Genomic DNA, 27,361 nt, shown 5'->3' with positions numbered 1-27,361 from the left:
TTTTGCAAGGAGGGAAACAGAAGTGCAGTGAGGTAAATAACATTCCAAACAGACAGCCAAGGACAGGTTGACAGTACAGAAGAAATAGGAAAAAGGAAGTAACACTGATACTTATCGTATGGACAAATTGCACTATATTACTTTAAATTGTATCACATTACTTCTCAGAACAAAAAAATAAACAGCTGTGAGGATAGTGTAGTATTTCTCTCCAGTTTATAGCTCCTGGAGGATAGAGATGGTATTTTTTCATAGTTTTCTTTTTATCTCCAGGATTGAGCACAATTTTTAAAATGTAGTCAAGATCCTTAATTAATATTTGCTGAATTTTACATTGAACCAAGTGGACTGAAGGTCAAGAAAGGCTTGGAGGAAGTCCATAGCTGCTAAGCAGTCATAGTCAAACAGAGATATGATTCACTCCAAAGCGGAGGCTGTTTCTTTGTATCACTCTAGGTAGTGAGGGGACAGCCACTGTCCTCCATGGGTATTGGAAGGTCCTAGCAGTGTACCCTCTAGGCAAGACAGACCCTTTTCAAAGTCAGGGCAGCATGGACAGTAACTCTCAGGTAGAAGCAGCAGCGATATGGATACTTCTGAGTGGCTCTATGTTCTTGACAGACTCCTAGTTCAATATCCAGCCTATCTCACCAATGTACATTTTGAGGAATAAAACTTCATTTTACTAAGATCCTATTTTCAGATAGGGTCACATTCTCAGGTTGAATGCATTCTATCCCTAACACTAATTATATGGAGAGATTTTTCTATAATTAATTGACCATTTGGATGTTTCCTTTTGTGGAGTGCCCATTCCAAACATAGTCATTTAAAAAATTTGATTTATTTCTTTACCTTACTGACTTGTGGGATTTCTGTACATTTCTGCATACAAACCCATTGCTTATCATGAAATTGTATTGAATTTTAAGAACTGCTTTTTTGGAATCTCTTGAGTTGCTTGATTTTCCCTATTTATGAAACTAATGTAATGAATTACTCTATGAGTTCTTAATCTTAAACTAATCTTGAAGTCCTGATATGTACGTAATTTAGTTGTGATGTATTCCCTTCTTCATGTACGACTGAATTTGATTTACACTTTTTTAGTTAAGATGTTTACAATTACGCTCATGAGATAAATTAGATAATAATTTTATTTTATTGTAATATCCTTGTCAGGTTTTGGTATCAAGAACAAACTGACTTAAAATAAGTTTGTCTTTTTTCTGTCCTCTGGAAGGTTTTGTAATTTTGCATTATTTTTTTCTTTAATGGATTAGAAAAATTCATGTGTACAGCCATACATTTTCCTGTTTTGTTTTTCTATTTTTTCCCCCTATCAGTTACTAAGAGGTATGTTAGTTATCACTTTATATCTTTTGACCTTGTATTATTAGAGGCATATAAATTTAGGATTATTATATTTTCCTTTCGCATCATTTTTTTAGTGAAATATCCCATTTATCTCTAGGAATAATTCTTGCTTTCAAAATTTATTTGCTATTAGCACAGGTATATGAACTTTGTCTCTACATTTAAGACATTTCATAATGTGCACATAGTTGATTTTATTTTCTCTATTCAGTCTGATAAACATTGGTGTTTAATATACTTACATTTAATCTATTGATATATTTGAACTTAAATTTACTATCTTCTCTGTCCCTTTTAGTTTTTGTTCCTTTATTTTTTAAATTTTCTATTGTGCTAAATATTAAAAAATTATTGTGTTCTGTTTCTCTTTGCATATGTATTTTTTTAATTTTATTTTCACTGGTTATCCTGTAGATTTCAATATGCATCATTGACTTGTTAAGTTCTCCCTTATATTGAAAACTTTTATCACTTCCTGAACAATGCGAAGATTGTACAAAACTTTAGCCCCATTTATCCCTTTATGATCCTTGTGTTGTTATAATCTTTATTCATACTTATTTTCATTATTACTGACTTACCTGCTCCCATTTGGAATAACATCTCTTCTGTCTGAGAAACTCTCTTTAATATTTATTTTAGTATGCTTTACCTGGTGATGAATTCTTCCAAATTTTTGTCAGAAAATGTCTTTATTTCACCTTAATTTTTAAGAGATCTTTTTATTTGGCATAGAATCTTAGGTTGGTAATTACTGCATTTTAGCCCATTAATTTTTTTGTTCCATTCCTTCTACCTTCCATAATTTCTACTGAGAAGTCAGCTGTAAGTCTTATTATTGCACCTTTGAAACCAATATGCACCCCCTCTAGTTGCTCTTCATTATCTATTTGTCTTTGATTTCCAGCAGTTTTTCTATGGTGGGTCTAGGTATGTGTTCTTAGTAGTGTTATCATGCTTCAGGTTCATAGAGCTTTTGAATCTTTTACTTGCTTTATCAGTTTTGGAAAATTCTTAGCTTCTGTCTCTTCAAGTATTACTTTTGCTCATTTTCTCTTTTCTCTCCACTTGGGTGCCTAGTAAATCTTTTCAATGTATCCCATTTATCTCTTATTCCTTTCCTGTATTTGCTGTTGGTCTGCCATTCAATCTGTATGTTTTGTCCTTCAATCTGTATATTTTGTATTGACCTATGTATGAATGCAGTAATCTCTCTTTTGCTATATTTTGTGTCCTATTAAAGCAATCTTATTTTATTTTCAGTCCCTGAAATTTCATTCAGTCATCCTTGTAAATTCTAGTCTTTTACTTAAATTATCCACCTTTTAATCTATTTGTTAAAGCATGGTAAGCATAATTATTTTAAAATCCATGTCTGATAACTCCAATAGCTAGATTACCTATAGGTTTATTATTGTGTATTTTTTTCTTTGGGTCATTTGGTCCTGTTTCCTGGTACATTCAAACTGTGGATTGAATGTTGGATATTTTGTTTGAAATATTGTGGAAACATTGGATGATTTTATTTTCCTACAGAAAGAATCTTTCTTCTTTGATCATTGACAAATTACCTCAGCCCAATCAGGGAGTAAGATTATTTGAGGCTATAAATGGTCTACCAGTACTCCGCCTCCTTAAAGTTAATTTTCATAATGTCAATCTCATGAGATTAATTAAATTTCTGCATAGCCTTCTAGCTCTTTCAAAACTGTTTTAAAGTTGTATACACTATTTTGGCAAATATCTCTAGAATAAATTATGCTCAGAATGTTGGGGTCAGTTTTCTCATTCCACCAGTATCTTGTCCTATGAACTGCTGGCTGTGTTGGTGGGCTTAAACTTCAGTTTTGTTTGTCTGACCCATTAATACTGACATAATATTTACTCTTCTAATTTCTTTTTTAGTGTTTTGTCTTCACTGCCAATTGGCAAATGGCCTAAGGGGGAAAAGTAGACAAATGTACATATATTTGCCTCAGTCCTTCCCTTCTCTCTGGGATCTTGTTCTCTCAAGCCCAGATGCTTCGGTTGCTCTCCTTCAAACAGCTGTTGTTGTACATTCTATAGCTTTTAAGACAGTTGTTTGTTATGGAAGGGTGTCTGACATAAGCTACTCCTTCATAGCCAGAAGTGCACGTCTTGCATTTAATTTTATCATATACATTTTTGCACCAAAAGATATATTGGGAATGCTTTCTATGTTATTGAACAAATTTTTAAATGTAACCTTCAGCTTTTACATAATATGCCACTGTAATGAATGCATCATGGATGACTATTCCATTTCCCCGATCTTGAGAGCCTTCAGGCTACTTCCAGTGTTTCACTATTTCGGGTTATGACAGAGAGACTTTTGAAATGTATGTTGTTTATGTTTTCTGTGTACAAGATTATTTCTGGTATATGATATGACATGTGTATACATGACCAACTGCTATAAACTGTGTGCCAAGGAAGGCTATGTGAGATAAGCAAATTCTACATGACTTTACTTGGAAGATTAATCTGTCATTTAGAAGAAGTTAGTTGAATTCACTCTGTGAAATAGTTATGGCTTTAAATCTGAGTTTTATCACTTTACTTGCTGAGTGACCCTAGGCAAATTACTTAGCCTTGCTGAATCTGTTTCATTACTTCTTGAAGACAAGATAATATCTACCTGACAGAGTTGTAATTTTTCAACAAAATAATAATCTATTTATGAATCTATGTACACCAGAAGCTCCCCCAAGAACAAGGTTGAGACATTCATTTATTCACTCATTCAAAAAATATTTATTGAGCATTTATAACATGAGGCACTGGGGACACAGCTGTGGGCAAGTCAGATAAATTCATGCTTATATGAAGTTTATATTATAGAAGGCTTGAGACAGAAAATAATAAACAAATAATATAATTTCAGGTAGTTACCAGTGCTGTGAAAAAAACTAAAGAAGGAAAAAGACTAGAAAGTGATGGTGGTGATATTGCTAATTTGATAAGGTCGCAGGGAAATTCTCCTTGAGGAGATAACTTTGAGCTGAGATGTATGTAATGAGAAATCAAGCCATTTGGAAATGTGGGGAAGAGATTTCCAGATAGAGGGAACAGTAAGTGCCTATAGTAGAGAAGCATAGTGGGTTGATGAAGCAGGTAGAAAATCAGTGTTATAATGGGAATGGAATGAGTAAGAATACCAGAGTACAGAGGTAGGCAGGGGCCAATTCAAGGAGGGCCATATTGGCCATGATTAATGAAGACCATTGGAGAGTTTGCTTGAGGGTGATACGTGATTGTATTTTTTTCATTCAAACATTCACTTTGGCTGCTGTTTGAAGAATAGTTCATAGGGACCAGCATGTAAATGGGGGCTATTGGAGTCCTCTTTATCTTAATTCCCCTAAACTCACCACAACATCTGTGCATAACTATGAATCAGAATTGTGAAAATACAGATTATTTTTTTAAAGGGAACATTTGGGCTAGGGAATGTACAACGTCTCAAAATTTCTGCTCTTGAATCGTGAGTTCACCAGTAGGTATGGCACAAAGTACAGAAAGTCAAGCTACTTTTACAGTTCATTGAGGTTGATTTGACAGCATTTTGAACTCATAGGTAGACAGTGCAGTGTCAGGGTTTTCAAATTTTGAAAATCACCATCAATCAATATCCATACATTATGGCCTTAATATTGACTGCCTGGTGAACCAGCTGCAATATATAGCAACAGTTTCTTCACGCTGTGTCAAAGCAGGAAGACTAGGGTTGGTAGTAAAACCTGGTCCAGTTTTCTAGCTGTGAAGAAATTTTGGAACATGTTTTATTATTTCAAATTTTCAAACTCTCATATTTGTTAAAGTACTTTTTGTGAACTAAAACAAGGAAGCATTTTCTTTTAAATCTGTGAAACACTGAAGCTATTGAACTTGAAAATCTCTTCTAAGTCATGGCATGTTTAGGAGACTAAATATTGAGTATCTTGGATGTCCAGAGGGACCAGGTTGGATACCATATGTGGCTGCTCTGAAGTGGCTTCGGTAAAATGTCAGAGGGTTGAGAAATAGGTGTTAAGGTGTTTAGGGAAATGAATAATTTATACTCAGAAGTACTAGAAATAATCCTTCTAATAGACTTGATAATTCTCATCAGTGGAATGGTTTTTGGCTTCTCTAGTATCTCCCACAACATCAGTCAGTATATAATAAATATTGGCTGAATAAATTCCTGATTCAGTAATAGATCAGAAAGGCAGATTAGTTCCTCCAGAATATTTATTTGTTCACAAAAAATATTGTCAAATAATTTCGACATATTAGATACTTGTTTGACAGTAGTAATATAAACATGAGAAGAATTAATCAGCTGAGGAAATCAGCCATTTAAAAAAATAATTGTAAAAACAATGGGATAGGTGCCAGAATGAAAGATTCCATTATAAGGGAGAGGATAGTATTTATATTTAAATTAAATAGAAGTTCTGGAATTGGCTTTGTGTACTTCCCAAGGTGGGTGGGCAGTATTGAGCACCTCCAGAGAGGGTAAGTACACTTGATGTGTAAAGATGAAGCTTTTCTTACCTGAACCCTTCTGAGTTTACCTTGGGCCACAGACTTTTCTACCCTCGCACTCTTCCTTACCCACGTGCTAATTATTCTCACACATACATTCTTCAAGATAAACTTTTGAATGACTTCATCAAGTTCCAACAGTAAAGTCCATTGTAAGTTTGATTAACATTTTCTTAGTCCTATGTACTAATTTGAAGAATTTATAGTCTTAAAATACTTGGCTTTCCTATTAATGAATATAATCTGCGTCCCCATGTATTCAAATCTTAATTTGTATTTCTCAGTACAGTTTTATAGGTTTCCATTATTTTTATTCTAAACATTTCCTATTCAAATTATTCTTAGGATTTTTTTTTCTTTTTGGCTTATGGTGAATTTAATACTTTTTGTGTTTATATTTCTAATGGATACTTTTTTGGTAGATAGGAAAGCTATTGCTTTTTAAAAATCTATCTTATATTCAGCAGCTTTGTTAAACTTTCTAATGGATCTTAATTTTTTTTCACTTAATGCTCAGATTATAGCAGAAATAAAAAAATAATTTTCCTCCATCATTGTTCAGTTTCATGTTACATTTCATCAGCTAGAATTTCTGGAACATATCTTGCCCAAGGAGGTGCACTTTTTCCTTGGTATTCCCCAGAGCTGGCCTCTTTTCTTCTCCACTATTGACCTTGACCTACTGCTCTTTCTCAATTGAGAATGACTGAATCCCCAGCTATGGAGGTCTAGTGTGTGGTGGGACAATGGCTGCTGCCCTGACCTACAAATTCTAGTCAAGTGATCTTCCTTTTACTCCCCTTCTCCTAAACTTGAAGATTCAAACAACATTCATAGTCCTTATCGCTGTAATGAGCTAAGTCCTAATGCTTTAGAGATGTTGGCTTCTCCCTTGAAGATCCTAACAGCTAAGGACAGCCAATATTTCTCCCGTAAGTTCTATATAGCATGTCCATCCAACCACCTGATTAACATCTTCTCTTAGATTTCTCACAGAAATATCAAACGTAATATGCCTAAAACAGATATCTTGATTCTGTCATCAAACCTACTACCCATCTTAATGCCACCAACTTTCACAATGTTGCTCAAGCAAGAAACCTTGTTTTTGTTCTTGATTCCTCCATTCCCGTCACCAACCTCCCACTCTTACCCATCTACCTGCAAGTACTGTTGGGTTTATATACAATATGCCTCTAAAATCCATATACCTCTCTTCATCTGTAGGGCTCCCACATTAGCGCATGCCACCTTCATCTCTTGCTTGGATTAATATGACAGCCTCCTCCCTGGTTGCCTCACTTCCATGCCTACCCAGCATGATCCTATCATCCGAAAACAGCTAAAGGAATTTTCTTAAGACCTACACTGTATTTCATCATTTCACTGTTTTAAACACTTACAGGCCATGGCAATTTCACTAGACTAAAACACATGATCTTCGCCATGGTCTCCAGGGTCCTGTGTGACCTTGCCCTTGCCCCCCTCTCTAACCACATCACTTTTCCCCTCCACTGTTTACACTCCAGCTCCCCCAGCTTTTCCTTAGTTCTCCCAACAGGCCATTGCAGATACTATGCCATCGGCCTGGATTGTTTATTTCCCTAGTTGTCACATGGCTAATTGCTTCTCATCCCTTAAATCCATGGTCTTCAAACATTTTTGATTCTTTTTGTGAGGGAGAAACAGAACTTAAACTCCCAATGTAGGTATACTTATCTATTTATAAATTTTACACAAGTACTACTTTGCTAATATGTATGTTATGAAATACATGCAACTGTAGATCTATATGGAAATATTAAACTACTATTTTAAGTAAATAATCATATTACTTTGTTAATAGTGCATGTTTTTCTTTTCCCCCAGCTTATTGAGATATAATTGATATGCAGCATTATGTAAGCTTAAGGTACACAGTGTGTTGAGTTGATACATTTATATATTGCAAAATGTTTACCATCAGAGCATTACCAACACCTTCATCCTGTCACATAATTACCATTTCCTTTTTGTGGTGAGAACACTTACTGTCTCAGCAACATTCAGGTCTATGATACAGCATTATTAGCTCTAATTATCACAGATATGTACAAATCTCTCCCCATTTCCCTTACCTCCCTATCCCCAAATAGTGCATTTCTAATGATAGTTGATGCAAATTGGTATTTCAAGTTATCTTAATAATTTCAGTTTTGGAAAGCATTTTTGGTCTATCTGTGTTTCATTATGATTATATGACTCAAAGATTTTATATAAGGAACAGATGTATCAGTTGCTGTTTTCTTAATGTTGTTGCATTTACCTTATTACTATTGTTTTCATCTTGCAGTCTCGTTGGAGGAAATTTCTAAAGCCACTTGCCAATTCTGTCAGTGCTCATTTACTTAAGATAATATAATCTGGAAATCCACTTAACCATGCACTTGTGAAATGTCATGCATTACTATCCATGGAAAGGGAAAGACAAGTGAGGTGCCGCTGTCTGTTCCTCAGTGTTGTGGAATTCCATTTTCCCTCTAGACATCCAACCTATTGGGTGTGACATGTGCTCTTCTGAAAAATGGACAGAGAGAGAGAGAGAGAAAGAAAGGCTGAGTGAGTGATCATCACTAGATATGAATAGCATATAAGTTGTTATTTTCAATTTAAAATATATCACTAGAAGTTAATATTTTTTCTGTATCTCAGTACATCTCCACAGCATATTGGCTGGGAGTCCCCACTCTGGAGATGATTACTTAACTTATCAGCCTAAATGTCACCTCCTCTAAATGCCTTCCATGGCCACCTACTTAAAGCAGGTCTTATTACCCCTGTCCTATGTGCTACCTTCATATTTATTATATTTATACACATAAATGTAATATGTATTTATATAATATAATATAAATTACTTGCACATTTGCAATTAGTTTCAATATGTTAGCTTGGTTTTTGTGTGCACCCTCCATGAAGGCAAAGACCATTGACCATCTTTTTTGAACATTTCTCCCCAGCTATTCTATTCAGTTGTGGGCTCTGTAAATATATGTGAAAGTTCAGCAGTTCTCAATTCTTTGACACATTGATATAAAGTGAATAATGGTAAGGTGAATGGCAAATGATGTGTTATTGATAAAATTAAAATAAATATCATTTGTAGATGGCTTTTAATCTAAATTAAGAGGAACCAAATGTATCTCTATAATAATATTGCTTTGGGTTGCATTCACTTATAATTTTTTAAGTGGAGAAAAATTGGTGGAATTTCCCCTGGTGCCAGGAGAATGTGCATAATCCACAGCTTATCTTGTAGATGTCCCGTCTCATCCTTACTCATCATTGTGAACTTTGCCTTGTGTGCACCTCATGGGACACTGATGGCTAAGAAGTAGTGACATCCTGTAGGAGCAACATAGGAAGATGTACATGGTGCATGTTCTGGTGCAGGAATGGATCAAATGCTTTGGAAATGACAGAAGTATGCTCTGATTGCTATTTGGGTCAATAAATCTCAGTGGAGGAAAATGTCTTAGAAATAGACAGACCTTAATTCTAGTTCTGCCTCTACAATTTACTGGAGGTATGACTGTGCACACAGCTTTTACACTAGGAACCCCCGTTCCCTTATCTCTGAAAATGATAACAGTGCCTCAAGCCTTCTTGATCTGAGAGGATTGTTGTGAGAATTAAATGGAGCAGTTGATGAAAAACCTTAAAATACTATATGAATGTTTTAATCAAAACGGTTCTCTTCTCAGTTGTTCCACTAAGCTAAATTCAGTTCAATTTAACAAATGTTTCATGCGCACTTATTATGTTTCAGATACGATGCAAGGAACCTGGGATACAGAGTGGATATGGCCCTGCCCTCAGGCTACTCACCATCCAATGGGAAAGACAGACACATGCACAGGTAAACACACAGAATGGGGTTCATGCAATAACAGACATATATTGTCATAATCCAGAAGAAAGAGCCCAGAAACAGGGCTGGTACACTCTGGCTGGGAAAAGGTATTGCCTGTGAAGGAATCAAGCCTCAAGGAAAGCTACGAATAGCGGACAGAGTCTGATCATTCTGTGGCATTCAGGAAGAAGAGAGGGCTTTCCAGGCAGAGGGAATAATGTGTGTGAAGACATAGAGCTCTGCACTCTTGGACCAGCATCTTCCCTTTCTCTTTGTGTTTGTGTGTCCTTGCACATGCTGACAGAAGAATGATGGAGAAGGTGGCAGGAGATCCTAAGAAGTCCTCTGTGGTTTAAGAATAAAATAAGGGAAAGAGAGGCAGTAGATGGAGCAGGAGGGGTAAGGGGGTTTGGTTTGAGAGGTTGAGAGAATATTATGACCTTACACATAATAAGTATTTACTATGTAATAGGCGTCTCCAGGCATTGTCTTCCAAAATATGGTTCCTTTTATTCTTCACTGATTTTACAGAGGAGGAAACAGGTTGGGTGAGGTTAAATGGATAGCCCAAGATCACATCACTAGTAAACTGAGGAGCCTCAATTCACACCCGGCTCTGGGATTGCAGAGCCCAGGTGCTGATTCTCCAGAGACAACTGGGTTAAACCAGTGCCAGCATTCAGGATATGTGTTGGTATGTGGTGAAAGCCATGTGACCCCAGATAATTGTGAACAAAGCAGCAGAATTCATTTTCACCTCCACCACGCCAACTTCCCGGAGTATTTTTCTACCTTGATCTCTGATCATGGGCCAGTAAACCCTACATTACAAAGCTGTGTTTCCCTGTCCCATTCCAAGTGGAGCCAGAGCCTTTCAAGCCCAAGAGGAGATGCCAGGTTTCTTTCCTGCACCAGCACATCTGAAAACCAACTTGCTAGGAACTCCTTTCTTCTTTCTGTTTCTAAGTTTGACTGACCTATGGACATTGAGTGTATAAACCTCACTTCCTGTAACATTCCCCACCCCACCCCCATTCCCTTGCAGGAATCCGCTTGGAGCTTGGAGCCCCCTCCCCTTGGAATCCAGGCAGCCTGAGCTGCAGAAACCTATGGGGCTCCTGAATCTAGTCTTTGCACAATAGCAGCCTCATTGGGTTGCAGCCCTGCCTGCAAAGGTCACTGTGTGATGAATCCATGATTAACCTTATTCTCCAATCAGAATTGTGATCTAATCTCTGGGCCAGCATGGTTAGCACACATGGTCTTTTTATTTCTGTAGAATTGGAAAACCTGAAATGTGACGGCCTCAGCTATGCCCGCCAGAGGAAACCACCCAGTTCATATTACATACATTAGGCTTTTTTTTTTTTTGAGCTGCAATTCTCAACAGGCTCAAGCAGACCTTGAGTGGTGGAATAGCTTCCTCCAGAGGAGGCTCTCCCCTTCTGTGGCCTTGCCATGCAAAGGACATGGACACAGCAGTGTGTATTTTGCTTGGCTGTAATGTAACACAATCACATTTTGTAGGCAGGCTGGAAGTGGCCACCCTGGAGCTAAGAGCTATGGAGAACATTCATTTCTGCCACTGCAGACAGCTCAGCCACAGACATGGATGATGAAAGGGAAATTGGCATTGACCTTGTTGCTCTGCAAGGAGCAGATGGGACCTGGAGCCTGGTTAGCAGAGAAAAATGTACCAAGCCTCCTCAGTCGTGTCTGAAGAGCCAAAGCTGTGCCCGACAGAATTCTCTGGTCTCTTCCTCACAGCTGCATGTGTGTGTGTGTGTGTGCTTTACATGTGCACATGCATGCAGCATGCTGTGTCCGACATGCACAGGAGGGACACAAGCGCCACGGTTGCCGCTGAGCTCCCTGCTGCCCATTTGGCATTTGACTGACATGTAAAACTCCCATGGATGTCGGTAGGACAGCAGCTCAGAATGCAAAGGAGATTTTTGCTGTTGATAAGAAGACAGTTGGGGGAGAAAGTGTTTCTGAGACTGCTCTCCAGACCCTCCAGGAGTCCTCCTTCAGAGGAAGGGAATCTCTCTTAAGGGAGTAAAGCAACAGGCAAGGAATAAAGCCAATGTAGCCATGCATACGATATGCATGCACCCCAAGTCAGTGGAGTGCTCTATTGTCCTTTTTGGGTTTGTTCCTGGGGTTTCCTCCACTGGAACATCCTTGCCCTCCCATCTCCCACCTGTTAAAATCCTTTTCCTCTCCCAAAGACCCCATTGGATTTTCACTTCTTTACAAAAGCCTCCTCTGATTTTTTCCCCACTCAGCACAAATCATTCCTTCCTCTACCTGTAAATTTCTTGAGAGAAGAGTGGCTATGTGCAACACATTCATACAGGTGCTCAGTGATGGTACAGGAGAAGGAACACAGATCTGGAAGCAGTGGGGCCTGAGTTCCAGCCAGGTTCTTCCACATTGCAGCTGTGAGGTTTGGGAATGACTTCTCAAGTCTCCGTTTCCTTTTCTGTAAGCACTAGCGGTATAACCCCATCATGGGATGAGTGGGAGTATTTATGACATCGTGTATGTAGAGAGTCTAGCACACAGTAGGTAACTCCATACACACGGTTTTCTTTGCCCAGACACTGGGTCTGATTCCTCTTTGTATTGTGTTTTGTTCAATTCTTGACACATTTTAGGCATGTAATGAATGTTGATTAATCCAAGTAAATAGATTATTTTTTCTGCTTAAGCATTCTAAGGCATGGATATCAAATAATAAAAATAATACCATTGAGGAAAATAGTAGTAAGCTAGTACACAGAGGCTTTACCGTTGCATGTATTATTTTATCTTCCTTGAAAACACCTAAGGTAGATTTAATTATCCCCCCTTTGCAGATGAGGAAATTGAGGCCACACAGTTCCAAGCATAATCCTAGTGTTTAGCTGTCACTTAGTGGTTCTCAGCTGTGCTGCACAAGAGTTATCACCGACAGAGATGTTAAAAATTTCAATGCCTGGGCCACACACTCAGATTTAGACTCAATTAGTCTCAAGTGGGGCCGAGGGATTGTTTTTAAAAGCCCCAGGTGATTCCATGTGCAACCAGGGATGAGAACTCCTGACTTCAGGCAATGCTGTGGTGCAGGTAGAATTTTGCATTTTAACAAAGCTCACGCGCTCCAGCTTTATCTTGCCCAGAGTTAGGAGCCATCCACTAACCAATTTGGAGACAGAACATCTCAACATGAAATTGCTCTGAATGAGCATTCAGTACCTTCCCTAGCAGGTCTAAGTTCCTAAAAAGGGTATGTCTGACATGCCATTTGTTGCCAGCTGTAACTCTTGAATGATTCGTTCATTCACTCATTCTTTTATTCAGTTGTTCATTCTTTCAATCGGCAAGCACTCTGAACTCCTACCAAAAGCAAGGTCTTAAGCTCAGCCCTGAATTAAATGCAGGTCAGTCAGAGAAGCAGTGCTGACCTTTAAGGTGCTCAGAGTCTAATAATGAAAGAGGGAAAATGAAACCAAAGGACTAGGACCCAGTGTCTTTAGTATTGGGAGAGGTATCTGGTAGTTATGGAAATCCATAAGGCTCCCTCTCCATCCTCATCTCCTGACCTCCCTCTCTTACACCAGTGCCCTAAATCCTGCCAGCATTAGGTGTGTAGCCAGCCATTGGAGCCTCAGAGGAGCAGGTGTCCCAGGTAGTCCACAGAGGTGTTGGAGCTGGTTGCGAGCCCGAGTCCCTGCCTACGGGTCTACCGTGAAAGAGCAGAGGAGCCTTCAGGGATGCAGGCCCCCACCCACAGGGCAAATGGTGAGGGAAGGAAGGGATATTAACTTCTGGAGTCCTTGAGGCATATGGGCAAACTCTTCAGGAAAGTCACTTTCCCCTGGACCTGGAGGGCTTCAACCAGGTGGGCAGGTCCTGGGTTGAGTTCTGCTGGTCCCAGTGCTGGAATACGCTATTCACTACCCTGAAAAGGCAAACACGATTGGACAAAGGGGAATGGGAAGCCAGGTGAGACTATACCAGGGCAAGGTAGGTCCTGAGACCTAGCTACTGTTCATGCTGTTATATTTCTCAGTAATGCCATTGTGTCTCTGGACTCCTTCACATGCCGCTTCTTATGGATTCACATATTGACATGGCAGTGGTAGAACAGGTGCATGTCCCCAGAGAGGCTAGAGTGGTCATGACGTGTCCAAAGACACAAAGTCAGACCAGGTCTCAGATCTCTGGCCTTTTCTCTAATGCCCTTTTCATGACTATGTTTATTTTGTTCTGAAGAAGTAGCCTGCTAGCTTTAGAATCTATTCTTTGATTTGTGGAGTGGCTGATCTGGGTGAGTAGACTGTGGGGTTTCCCAGGAAAACAAACAGGGTGTAATTAGAGCCTGCAGGGTATGCTATGTGAGTGGGGGTGTGCGGGGATTAAGTGTGGGTCCTGATGGAGGAGCCAGGAGAGGACGGGCTGGTATGTGCTAAAGGGGAGAATGGTGGAATCGGGTGCTGCAAACCGCACTTGCCAAAGAAAGTCCAGATCTGTGGGGCAGTAGGGGAGTCTTGGCCAGAGAAACAGCTGGGTGCCCTCGTGCTGAGAGCCTCCCTTCCAGACTCATCTCCAAGGAGTTTGCTCACACCAGCGATCATGTGGTCCCCAGTGTTCGTGAATCCTTGACCTCACCCTAGTCAGAGGCACAGTGCAGGTGCCTCACCCCAGGGGCCATGCCAGGTGTTAGGGAGCACACCCTGGCCCAGATGCTGTGGGCAGAAGGGACCACCGGAAGCCAAAAGAGGGAGTGCACTTTAGTCTCCAGAAGCCCAGAGGAATCAGGGCAGCAGCACAGCCTTCTGCCTAAACCCTGGGGTGAAGCGTGCGTGGATCAGTTACTTTTGACAGCTCCAAGCTTAGAGTCCTAATTCTGCTGCATTAGTTACAGGACCCTGAGCAAGTCCCTAAACCTCACTTGTCTTGACTATAAAATAGAGTAAAATCTCTTAAGTATAACTTCTCAAGCTAGTGTGCTGGAAAGCACTGTATAAGCTTTTGAGAACTATACAAATGTGAAGACTTTTAATGCACACTCTGAAGTCAGGGTTAGAATCCTGACCCAGCTTGGACAAGTTCCTTAATGCCTCTATGATTCATTTTTTTTTCATCTATAAAGTGAGGATAATAATGCATGTTCACAATCATAGACTCGAAATCCTGGGATTAGAATATGGTTTGGAATATAGAAGTTTTCAAATTTTATAAAGGTAATAAAGTGTGTATACTGTCTAAAACATAAAACCAATAAAAGGTTCTGGGACAACATTATCATCAAATACATTAATGCTTTTTCAGTGAAACTTAACTGTTCATAAATAGGATGTATAAAGACCATGAACAGCCTCATGTCAGATAAGGTTTTTGTACTGCCAAAGGAGTTTGTACCAAACTTAGAAAAAACATTCCTATTTTCAGAGTTTTTTGGACAGTGGAATTGTAGGTAAGGGTTTGTGGACCTGTGGTACCTGCTGTTGAGATTTTTTTTGAGGCTAAAATAAGTTAATAGGCATGAAGGGCTTAGACAATGCCTGGCATATAGTAAGCACTGAATAAATATTAGCTAATATTATTTTTATTACCTTAAAGAGTAAATCCAAGAGAGAATGGGGCTTCACAGGCCCTCACTGACATATCTAATTTCTATTAATTAATGAACTAATAGATTTGCCAGGGAACTAATCTATCCCTTTGCCTCCTGAGAAAATATATTTCCAGGTCCTAGCTGTACTTTAAGTCAGCACTTAAAGGGACAGTACTGTACTCTGAGCATATGGGCAAATCAGAGGGAGAAAGACTTCATGCCCAGCAAAATGCGTATAGTTTACAAAATGAAATATTTTAATTTTCTCCTTACTACTTTCATGCATCATCTTAATTTTATCTTTTGAGCTTGAATTACTTTAATAATGAGAAAAAAACAAAATGCATCCTCATTTAAGCCCCTTTCTTAGAGAATGATTCCCACACTCAGACTCCCATTTACAAGACCAGCACCAAGCAACAGATGTCCAACTACATGCCAGACACTGTGGAAAGTGCTCAGCAATGAAAGGAAAACCCAGGGACATTATTTGAAAAATGTTCAGCAAAGTCATTTCCTATTTGTGCAGCAACCTTGTTCGCCATGCTTCAGTATAAATTCTCTCAATTGGTTCTTTGCAGATTAAGGAAAGTATAGATTGTGGTCAGCATTTTATGAATGAAGAAACTTGCCTGTGGTCACTCAGCCCTTTAGGGATGAGGTTGGACTCAAACTTCTCCATCATGTGAGTGGCATAAGAGAATGAAAGCAGTATTCCTGCAAACTTGGGAATCAGTGACACTTTAAGAAGGCAAATATTAGGCAATCCAGTTATAAATGACTGCAACCAACTATACAAAAATCTCCACCTTGGTAACAAATGGTAACGGAGGCTAAAAATATCTGGCAGCACCAAGTGAGATCCTTAAAGAGTGCCTTCGGAAGAGTCCACCTTGCTAAAGCTGGGTATTACCAAAATCTAAGGAAGAAAGCTTCATTCAAGACAGATGATTAGAAAGGAGTTACGGGGAGGAGAAGGAAGCACAGAGGATGCGGTCTTTATATCTTCAGCACAATCAAAGGGAAAAGCTGTACAAGAGACACTTCTCAGATTAGGGACATCAGGAAGAACAAAGTACTTTTGTTCAGACTCTACTTCCAGGCAACCTTTGGGTTGCCTTTTGACTTCCCAAAGAATCAGGGTATGGTTGATACGCTGCTAGCAACAGACATAACTGTTTGAAAATTTCTGTTTTGAGTTTGTTTCGGTTGACTTTTGTTAGAAGGAGTTGGTCACTAAGTGGATGACTAGCGTTAAGAGCACTGCCCAGGACAAATTTGGGAACCCAGAAAGCAAATATAAGACCCTGTCCAAACATCCTGCCCACCTTCTTGATGGCAGTGTGACTTCTCCTTACCCTAACTACAGAATGCAAGTCAGTGCTTCGTCAGTTTCTTCAGACTAGATCTTCTAATCTCATACAGCTTTTTCTGGGCAGAAGGGGGTGGGCCTGCTTGCCCTTGTTAAAAGGAAGGGAATCATTCAGCATTTTGTTCTGCATTCTTCTACCCAGATAGCCCTCTCTAATTTGAGGTTGGCTGGAAATCTGGAAATCCTTATTCTTATCAGGAGAATTTCCATTGCTACAGGGGAAGGCTCACTAGGCCACATCCTGTGTTCTGGGAGAGGCTCAAAAGAGTCAGTTGCAGTGCTTTGGACTCAAACGAAGTAGATTCAGAAACAAGTGGGACAACAGGCTCACTGTAATTCTTCCTGTTCCTTCCTCCTCTGCTTGCAGAAGCCCCATTGCCACAGGCACTGCAGCGGACACATTTTCCACTCGCAGAGTCCTTCCTGTGGACTAGCAAGACTCCTCACGTGGCTCCTGGCTTGAAAGTCTTTGGAGCTTCCGGTGATCAAACCAATACTTTATAGACCTGGAGTCCTCAGCATCTACAGATCACAGCCACGGGGGCTGGGGAGAGGCTTGCTTGTATTTTGCAATGTGTAGAGGTAGACTGCACTCAGGGGATTTGTTCATTTTAGCAAACTTGGCAGAACTTCCTCTACATAAAGCATGCATCAGGGTATTTCCTGATTTATTCATGAAAGGTTTGCTTTACAAAGGCCTCAGGAACTGTGCAATCTCAAAATACATGATACATAGAGCTGGATACTAGAGTGGCATTTGCACAAATTGCTGTGATAGATGGGCTGTGTGCTCTGGCAGCACAGGTAGATTAATTTAAATACTCACTGCTGGGGTTGTTCTTCAGAGAAGGAAGTGAGACCCAACCTTCAGATTGTTAGCAAGAACATGGGCAAGTGTTCTCTCTCTGCAATGGAGAGTACTTGATCAGGGAACAGAAAAAGAAGTGAATAAAATTCATGTACACTAAGTGGGAATAGAGAACCTTTATCTGTTCTTCATTCATTGGTTCATTCTTTCATTCCCAACTAGAGAATCAACCTCTCAGCAGGTGATGGTTCCACTGAGGGCACATAGTAATAATCTGTATGGGTTCATAAGGATGAGAGGAGGCAATATTTGAAATCTGATCAGTGTTGGGAATTTCAGGTTCTTTTGTTACCATGTGGAGGGAGAGTAATCAACCTCCCACCTAAGAGAGAAAGACTGATTTCTCTCAATCAAAGGCAGGCCTTTTCAGGTGAGTCCACTGCACTCTCTCTGATCATGGATTCATCTAATGCTTCAGTATTCTCAAGCTGGGGTATTTTTAACAGTGCAGCAGATGGACCTTGGTTGTTTGCAAAGAAGTTTTATTTTGGAGCCTGTGAAGAGATTGGGGTTAATGTACAATAAAGTGAAAGTGACATTTGTAAAGATGGTGTGAGCAGAATGCCAGGATCCATTACTCTGATAACCCCACAAACAGGCCAGCAGCCTCCATTGGTGAACTGCTACTCAAATCCCATCAGCGTTACTTGCAGGATGCATCGGCCATTTGGTGGCAAATTTCCAGGGGTTTTCACATGCCAAGCAATTCCTCCTAACTAGGACAAGGAGACATTGTTTTACAAACTTGGCTTTGGGGCCCAGAACTTTGGGGAGAGCCAGACCTGGTTCCTTCCCCTTGTTTTGTAATTATGGACATTCACTGGCAATGATGAGAAGGAAAACCCAGGTGCAGGCTCTTGAATCTGTTGTCTTAGAGCTAAGATGTCAAGACGAGGTGGTCTGGTGATGCAGGTGCAGTGAAGGGGGCTGCGCTGGGCGGGCTGATGCTTCTCTTCAGACTGCGAGGGGTGTTACCCAAGATGGTTTGGGTCTCTGATGAAAAATTTAAAACGGCTTTCTGAGAAGAATCTTCCAAGAAAGGAAACTGACTGGAGGACAGTCTTTTTATGAATTAACCTTCAGTGATTTCCCACGGCCCACAGGATCAAATCCACATCCTTAGTTACGGCTTCTAGTTCCTTCACCACCTGGTCCCCGACTAAGCTTGGGCCCTTCCATCATCCCCAAACCCCATGTGTTCTGACCATTCCGAAGTGTCTTTTGTTCGCTGATGATAATGATAGCCGGCATTTAGCCAAACCTTTAAAATGCCAGGAACTGGGCTAAGTGCTTTATGCATTTCATCATTTACTCTTCAGAGCAATTTCTGAGGTACACACTAATATGGTCTCCAGTTTGCAGATGAGGAAACAAAAGCAGAGGTCATAAAACTAGGTCACAAGCTATTGAGAAGGTTGGGATTAGAAGGCAGTGTGACTCTCTGGCCAGCCTTTAACCATTTCACCACCCCTGCCTCATTTTCTATATCAGAAAATACCTTTAGACCCTGCACACATCACTTCCCTGCACAGGCCTGGCTTTTCTCCTGACTTGCCTGATTTAAAAAAAAAAACATTATGGAGGCTGTGCATCAAGACCTCCAAGATCAAATCCATTTTTCTGGATGCCACTCCTGGAACCCCAGGCAGAATTAGTGGCTCTTTCCCTGGATCTCCCGCACCCCGTGCGCAGAACCGCAGCACACACCGAAACAGTGCTGTCCTGCCATGCAGTCAGTTCATGCCCGGTCTGTGCAGGCTCCTTAGCCCTTTCTCCCAGATGGATCAAAACTCCAAAAGAGGGAGCAGGTAATTCCGTGAATCTAGAGGAAGCTCAGACTTCATGTGACGTGTGCACCCAGAAGCCATGTGGCATGTCCTGAGCAGCCCTGCACAGGTCCAGACGAGTGCCTGCCTGCCACATTCCTGCCTTTATCATTAGCCACACCCCATGGTGACTTCCTTCAACATGTGAGGCAGCGCCTGCCTGTCTGATAACCCGGCTTCCTTCTGGAAAGGATTTCCTTTGGCCTGGGTGCATACCTGGCCCTGCAAGAGTTAACCACAAGGCGACCCAGATCAGGGGAGCATGAGGTTTCCATTAACTGGTGGTATGCGGACAAGTGGCACAAGCATGGATTATGCAGTAATAAAAACACAGTGCACAGTATTTATGTCAGAGGACTGACTTCTCTCTTTCCCTGCCTCCCACCTCAGCACAGAGAAGCCAGGCCCTCGCTGCTCTGGTGCCAGATTATAACAAAAATCGGTTCAGATTTTTCTCCCAACTTGTTTTAATCCTGCTGTTTGTGTTCAAGTCTTGAAAGACACAGATAGAAAGAAAGGGATTCATTCCTTCCTCTGGGATAATTTCTAAATGAACCTGTTGGGAGGCTGCATAAGAAGGTGTGAAGGAGAGAGAGAAGAAGGAAAACAAAGAGGGAAGGAAGATGGGAGGGTTGGCGAGAAAGCAGAGATTAAGTTCATTTAGGAAGGGATAGTGGTTGGAACACTGGGGGATTCTGAAACCGTATCTTCCAGAAGAAAGGGAATTCACATTCACACATGAGGGCAATTCACTACATGGCAGGGCATGGTGGTTAATTTTAGCATCCTCTGGACTGGGCCGGAGGATGCCTAGACATTCAGTCACACATTATTCTGAGTGTGTCTGTGAGGATGTTTCTGAATGAGGTTAAAACCTCTATCTGTAGGCGGAGTAAAGCAGATTGCTCTCCCTAATGTGGGTTGGGCCTCATGTAATCAGTTGAAGACCTGGATAGAACAAAAAAGCAGATTGAGAGGGATTTCCTCCCACCTGACTGTTGAGCTGGCACATCATTCTTTTCCTGCCTTTGGACTGGAACTGAAACTCAAGCACTTCTTGGGTCTCAAGACCACTTGCTTTCGACTGGAGCTTTCCTAGGTGCCCAGCATGCCAACTGTAGAACTCTGGATTTCTCAGCATCCATAATCACATAAGCCAATCTCTCTCTTTCTGTGTGTGTTTGTAACTGGGTGTGTTTTTCTAGAGAACCCTAATATGGTAGGCAATGTGTTGAACTCTTTACATATTATTTCATAGATGCTTAGATACACAGGTCATAAAGTTAGTAAGGGAAATAAATTTTCCCTTAAGGCCTAAGTTGCAGGTGAGAACAAATTCACTGGTCATATTCCTTCCCTGGAGACAGAAGATATAAAGGACCAATTGCTAGGACACATCCTGGAGATTCTCAGAAGTCATGTCCATGATTCAGCACCCTAGGAATATGCACAGCTTTCTGAACAGAGGTCATTCTGAGGCTCAGAAACTCTTTTTCAGACCATAGTTATTTACTAAGCATCTACTGTATGTCAGGAATTATAATTTTGACAGTGAAGAAACATAAACTGAACATTTTCCTTGAAGTTCACACTCTCCTCAAAGAGACTGCAAGATTTGTAAGTAAAGGAACAGAATGTAATAGAGGTGTGTGCAGAGGTCCAGCGCACAGAGAGATCCACCTTGGCAGTTGTGAGGAGAACCAGGTGGAGAAGTGGGCACAAGGCAGAGTAAGGAACCTGGCCTAAGGCCTCACAGAGAATAAGGATACCAGTAGTTAGCTGAGTGTGAACAGTGCTTTTCCACTCTGGTTGCTCATCAGAGATGCATGGCGAGATTTAAAATGTACAGATACCTGGGGCCCAGCCCCTACCGTCCAATCTCTGGAGGTTCCATCTGAGCCTCAGTTTTTTTTTTTTTTTAAAAGCAGCAAGTGATTGTAATATGTTGCTAGGATTGAGAACCACTGGTGTGCTACCCAGAGTATATCTGGCTGGACCGGGATGAGTCTGGAGACTAAGGAAGGACACAGATGAAAGGCCTTGGATGCCACTCCAACCGGTTTGAACTTCCCTTGTGGGCATGAAAGGTTTTTAAACAGGGAAGTGACCTTACTTATAGGAAATGAGTCAGCATAATGGTGAAACCTTGGTAGGCTGAGCCTCAGGGGAAATTCTGGCTTCACCTTCTCAGAGAGCCTGACCACCTGTGCTTGCTAAGACACAACGGATTTACCTCTTCCCTTGGTGCACACAGCCAGAGGCCAAGTGTCACTCTGAGGGAACCAGCCACCTGGCTGGCAGTCAGGAGACCCAGGTTCTAATTCTGCCTCAGGTACTAACTTGCTGAGGGACCTCAGCCAGAAACTTCCCCTTCTCTGATCGCCAGCTCCCCACATCAGATACTTAAGGGATTAAACATATTATTGTCTTTCTGGGAGGTTTGTAGTATCTGATTGCTTTGATTTGTTTTTAGCCAAAATACTACTTGCTTTTTCACAGGTAACAGCAGGAAAGGAGATAGCAAGGTTTCTGTTAAGCAGGTCTAGGTTAGGAGAGGTTGGGGAAGGGTGAGTGGTAAATTTCAATCCGTCTGTGCTTTCTTGTTTCTTTGATTTCTGACAGACATCAGTAGTTTTCCTAATCATCAATCCATATTTATGGATATTGCTTAGGTCAAGGTGTTCCCCAAATAATCTGCTTGTCCCTCATCAGGACCTCCATAAGTCAGTGACCCAGCCTACCCTGTTGAGGTGGAAGAAAGTCCAGATTTGGAGATGCCCTACTCATTCCTGGTGGCTTTGAGCCAAAAATAGTACCAGCTTGGGGAAGATGCTCTGACAGGTGTGCCTCCCTGGGGCATTTTCTACCCCAATTCACCCACATAAAATCCCAGAGAATCTTTCAAAAGTTGCTATGCTGCATCTTCAGTAGCTCCCCTTTGCCGTGGCTCAAACCCAAGTTCTCTGACATGGTCCTGAAGACCATTCAGAGTCCTCTCTCCATCCGATTCCCCAACCTCATCCCCTGACAGGTCTTTGCAGTACCCTGTAAGCCAAGCATGCAGAACTGCTTACCCTTCCCAAGGTGGTTAAGCTCTTTTATGCTGATAGGTCTTGACCCATATACTTCTGTCTGTTTGGAATGCTTTCCTCCTACAGTCTCTACCTGAGAAACTTTTACTCATCCTATGGTCCCAACATGTCACTTGATTCACTTACTGAGGATTTAACCTTAATCCAGGATGAGTACCAGATGCTTGGAGAGTGAACAAAACAGATTGTTTAATAATAACACTGGTCTCTGTACCCCTCTTCACTTTGCTCCTAACTTTGGCAGTTTGTAGTGATTGTCCACTTACATTTCTGGATTGATCTCTAGATTATAAACTCCTTGTGGGTCAGAATACCTCTTATTTACATCTGTATCCATAGCACTGAGCACAGGGCCTGGAAGAGTAGAGGTTTGGTGGATATTCGGTGAATGAATGAATGAATGAATGATGAATGATTTACTTGACGAATGAATGTGGGTGTGAATGTACCAAGCAGAGGGAAGAAAGCTTTAGCACATGGGATTGTTACAGGTTGTAACAAGAGACCCTGTACATCCCCTTCTCTAGAGTAGAGGAGCCTAGAAAAACCTTTAGGGATCACCAACACATGACAGATGAGAAACTGAGACCAGACAAGGGAAGGGGCTCACCTACACGGCCAGATGACCGACAGCTGGTGCTCAGCTTTTTCCATGCCAGCAGAACAGGCAGCCCCCTGGCTGTGCCTCATCATTCTAGCACTGTGGTACCCTAGCACTGTGGGACCCTTGGTTCTATTCAGCCCTGCTCACAAACAGCATATAGCCCTGGCATCATCGCCTTGGGATCTAATCACCAGTTTGGTTGCTTTCTTCCTCTATTTGATGTGACCAGCCAGGGAGGCAGTGCTGACGAGGCAGTCTTAAGTCCTGCATTGACAGAAATCAGGTGTCCTCACTTCATAAAAAAAACATTAACCGATCTGATGGGAGCTGGAAGCAGAAGTGCTGACAAAGATGTGACTCCCAGGGATTCTATGTGGCACAGAGAAAGCATAATTTTCTCCTGATTTAGAGGCATTCTGAGGTTTGCAGACAAGACAGAGAAGAATGAGAGATGCCAGGGATGAAGGCCTCCATGGAGGAAGTCTCAGCTGCTCGGTTGAGGGGATCAAGAGAGAATAAATGATGAGGAAGGCCAGTGTCCCCTCCTCTCTATCCCCACCACCCAAGCCCTTTTCAGCTCCGCCCCAGACCCATGCCCTGCCCTGGTTCCCTGCCTTCTTTGCTGTTTTCGGTCTCGGTCTCCAGACTGCCATCAGGGTTCTTTCTCAGTGACCTGACCATGAGTTAGATACCATTGAATAAAACCCTCTTGTCACCCCCTGTTACTCAGATGGCACATAAGACCTCTCCTAAATCCCTTCTGGAGGCCCAAAGACCACCATTCCCCCAGAAGAGGGGATTCTGTTGGCATATACCATGTGGCTCAGAGAACCTCTGCCAAAGAAAAGATTCAGGAGACAGAGCTGGGTGGATAAGGGCAGGAGGGAACCCCCTTCCTTCCTATACCCACACATGCACCCCCATTCGTCTCCTGGGAAAGTCAATTCTAGGGATCACTCGGTGACTGAGGCACTCTACTTGATGCCCAGTCCTGTTTGAGGCATGTGAACTTACAGGTGATCAGACACGGTCCCTGCCCTCAAGGAATTTACGGTCTTATGGAGGAAAAGGAAGTAGAGACAAATAATCTTGGTGAGGAGGAAATGCTTCCTTAGAAGTCTACTCGAAGTCTCCAGCGAGGGGAGGGGCCAGGGACTCACTGTTTGCAGAGGCACTGGGGATAACTGGGCCAAGCCTTAGAGGATGAGGAGGAGTAGGCACTTGCCAGGAACAAAGGAGGGGAAGGAGCTAAAGGAGCTTTTCCTGTGTTGTAAACCATGTTGTGCAAAGATTCATAAAAGACAGATGTGGAATGTCTGGAAAACAAGGTATAATTAGAGAGAGTAGGTGGTGCAAGATTTGAGTGGATGCAAGACCTCACACCGTGTCGTCTGACATGGCTCTCTCGTCTCTCTCTCCCTCTCTCCCTGATCTCTCTTCTCTCTTCTTCCTGACACTGGTCTCATTTTCTCTTATGTGAAGCACCATCTTCCATGTGAAATGTCGGGGGGAGGCGGGCATTTGTGGAGGCCGCTTCAGGCTGACTTCATCCCAGCTGGAGGAGCTCAGAGGGGGGAGCTCTTCTCCTGCCTCAGTGTGTGTTAATCCCAAGGAAGGACTCAGATGGCCAGTCTGAGTCATGTGCCCATCTTCAGGACTAACCCCAGGTCACCACTATAGGAAGAGGTCGCCACTGGAAGGTCAGGAGAGGAGCATTTCCTCCAAGGGAGATGGGCAGCTGTCATCCAAGGGCAGAAGTTATCAGATAAAACTTTAGAGGTCTGCCTCATATGGCATCCCCTCCTCCAGGAACACTTTGGTGACTCGGGAATATATAGCAGGGATTTCCTGACCTCTTTATCCAGGGGGACATGTAGATAACATCTCCTCAATAAGTGTTTGTTGATGACTAGTATGGCACATCTAAGAAGAAAAATAAAGGTAGAGATTAAAAAAGAAAAAGAATATAGCAAGCTGGAAATTCAGACACTGTATTAGCTTTGGAATAACTCACTTGGAAGGAATATCTTGCTGCCCTTGGTGAGTCCGAAGGAAGAATAAGAAGACACTCAGAGAACATGTGGAGTGTGTGCAGCTGCATTTACACCAGGAAGCAGAGCTCAGCTGAAGTGCAGCAGTCAGCATCTGAGATAGGAGGAGCCTGTCCTGGCTTTGATGCTGTGGGGATAATGGAGCCACAGTGCAAGCACAGGGCCTTTTATTGACAGGGTAAAAAGAAGCCAGCTGGGGTTTGTCTATAGCTGAGCTTCTGATTCTATCCCATACTTCTGAAGAATACCCTCTTTGTTCCTTTGCTGCAGGTGGCACCTGTCATTACAGGACGTGGAAATAGGATAAACAGCCCTGAGCTACTTAAGAGATGCCCCTTCTTCAAATGAGTCTCAAACAGCTCTCCAAATTCATTTCTCTTGCTCTCTCTCACATTCTCTTTCTCTTTCTCTCAATTGGAGAATTCAACTGAATAAAGAGGATGGTGGTGGTCGTAGAACTCTGTGTTCCAATAAATTGGCACTAATTTTAATCACAAGATGACAGTCTCAATTCTGCTCCAGCTTCCTCTCAAATTTTTAAAGAAAAATTATAGAAAAAAATATGAAAGAAAAAATAAATCCAAAACAAGGCCCAAAAACAAGAAGTAAAACCCTCAGTGGTTCCAGAAGCAAAGAAGAATTCTTTAAAACAGAAAGTAAGTGAAACTGGCATGAAAAGGGAAACTATAACCCAAAAGGCACAGAGGAAGTTCTATTGAAAAATGTCTACTTTCCCCAAACGTTTAAAACAGAGATGAGGAGGAGACCCGGGTGCCTGGTGCCATCAGGTACATCAGCCTGAATCATTTCCTCCCCCAAGGGCAGCCAGCCACTACAGGGATGCTTACCCCCAGGGAAAAGCAATGTGATGGGAATTTGGAATGGAGAAATAAGGTAGGACCACAGTGGGCTGATAAAGCCCAGGAGGAAGGACAGCATTCCACTGAGAAGATGATCACCATTCAGTGCTCTCTAGAGGCAGGTCCCATCACCTCCCAAACCTCCCTGAAAGAGGTCAAATCAGTCTAGGAGACAGGTCCCCTTCCTCCTCTCAGACAGGCTGTGTGAACAAATAGATCTGAGCCAAACAGGGAAACTCAGCTGCAAAGAGCCACTCTCACCAGTAAATTGAGGAAAGGCCACGCCATGAGAAACAGCCAACTGAAATCCAGAACCTATACCTAATGATTCTGAGGAACAAAGGTGATCAGAGTTGGACTCTAGAAGGAAAATTAAATCACACTGTAAGAGGGAAAAGGACTTCCTATCAATAAAATGCCACATAGAGATCTTGAAAATTAGAAACTTAGTACACCAAAAGATAAACCAATACATCAGTTGAATGGTACAATGGATGAGGTTGAAAAGGGAATTAGTGAGTTGGAAGATTGAGCCCAGGAGTTCTCTTAAGAATGCAGTGAAAAGGAATAAAGAGGTGAAATACGTCAGACAGAGAAAGACAAATGCTCTGTGATCTCCCTTATAATGTGGAATCTAAAGTAACTGAATTAATAGAAACAGAGAATAGATGGCTGGTGGAGTGGGTGGGCAGTGATTGGGTAAGGGGAGGGAATGGGTGAAGGTGGTCAAACAAACTTCCAGTTATAAGATGAATAAGTCCTTGAGATGTAATGTACAACTTGGTGAGTATAGGTAACAATCCTGTGCTATTTATTTGAAAGCTGCTAAGAGAGTAGATCTTAAAAGTTCTTACCACAAGAAAAAAAATAATTATGTGAGGTGATGGATGCTAGCTAGACTTACTGTGATGATCATTTTATAATATATGCATACAAATCACTGTGTTGTATACTTAAGCTAATAGACTGTTATATGTCAACTATATTTCAGTAAAGCTAGAAAAAATGCAAAAAAATAAATAAAGATTAGGATAGTTAGATGGGATAGGTTAAAAATCATTGGAAACATAAAAATTTTCTAACATCCATTTAAAAAGTATTCCAGAAGAAATGAACATTTAAAGAAATAATAGAAGACCCATGAACTAAAGAAAGACAAGACTCCATAGATTTAAAGTGCCAGAAAAAATCAAATAACACCACACATACAAATTACAGAGCATCAAGGGGTCAGAAAATCACAACAGCATCCAGAAAAAGAAA

General features: G+C 41.4%; 1 long non-coding RNA gene across 2 annotated transcripts in view; it reads left to right on the top strand.

Moving 5' to 3' along the window:
* LOC118974140 (uncharacterized) overlaps positions 1-27,361 on the top strand; it is a 146,550-nt gene that overhangs the window by 103,116 nt on the left and 16,073 nt on the right. For both annotated transcript variants that reach the window (XR_005063747.2, XR_012123559.1), the window contains exon 5: positions 9,737-9,826. This is a non-coding gene — a long non-coding RNA (uncharacterized lncRNA). The remainder of the gene's footprint in view (positions 1-9,736; positions 9,827-27,361) is intronic.

The sequence above is a fragment of the Manis javanica genome, chromosome 2 (assembly GCF_040802235.1).
Source record: "Manis javanica isolate MJ-LG chromosome 2, MJ_LKY, whole genome shotgun sequence".
NCBI lineage: Eukaryota > Metazoa > Chordata > Mammalia > Pholidota > Manidae > Manis > Manis javanica.
This window is presented reverse-complemented; position numbering and strand designations above follow the sequence as displayed.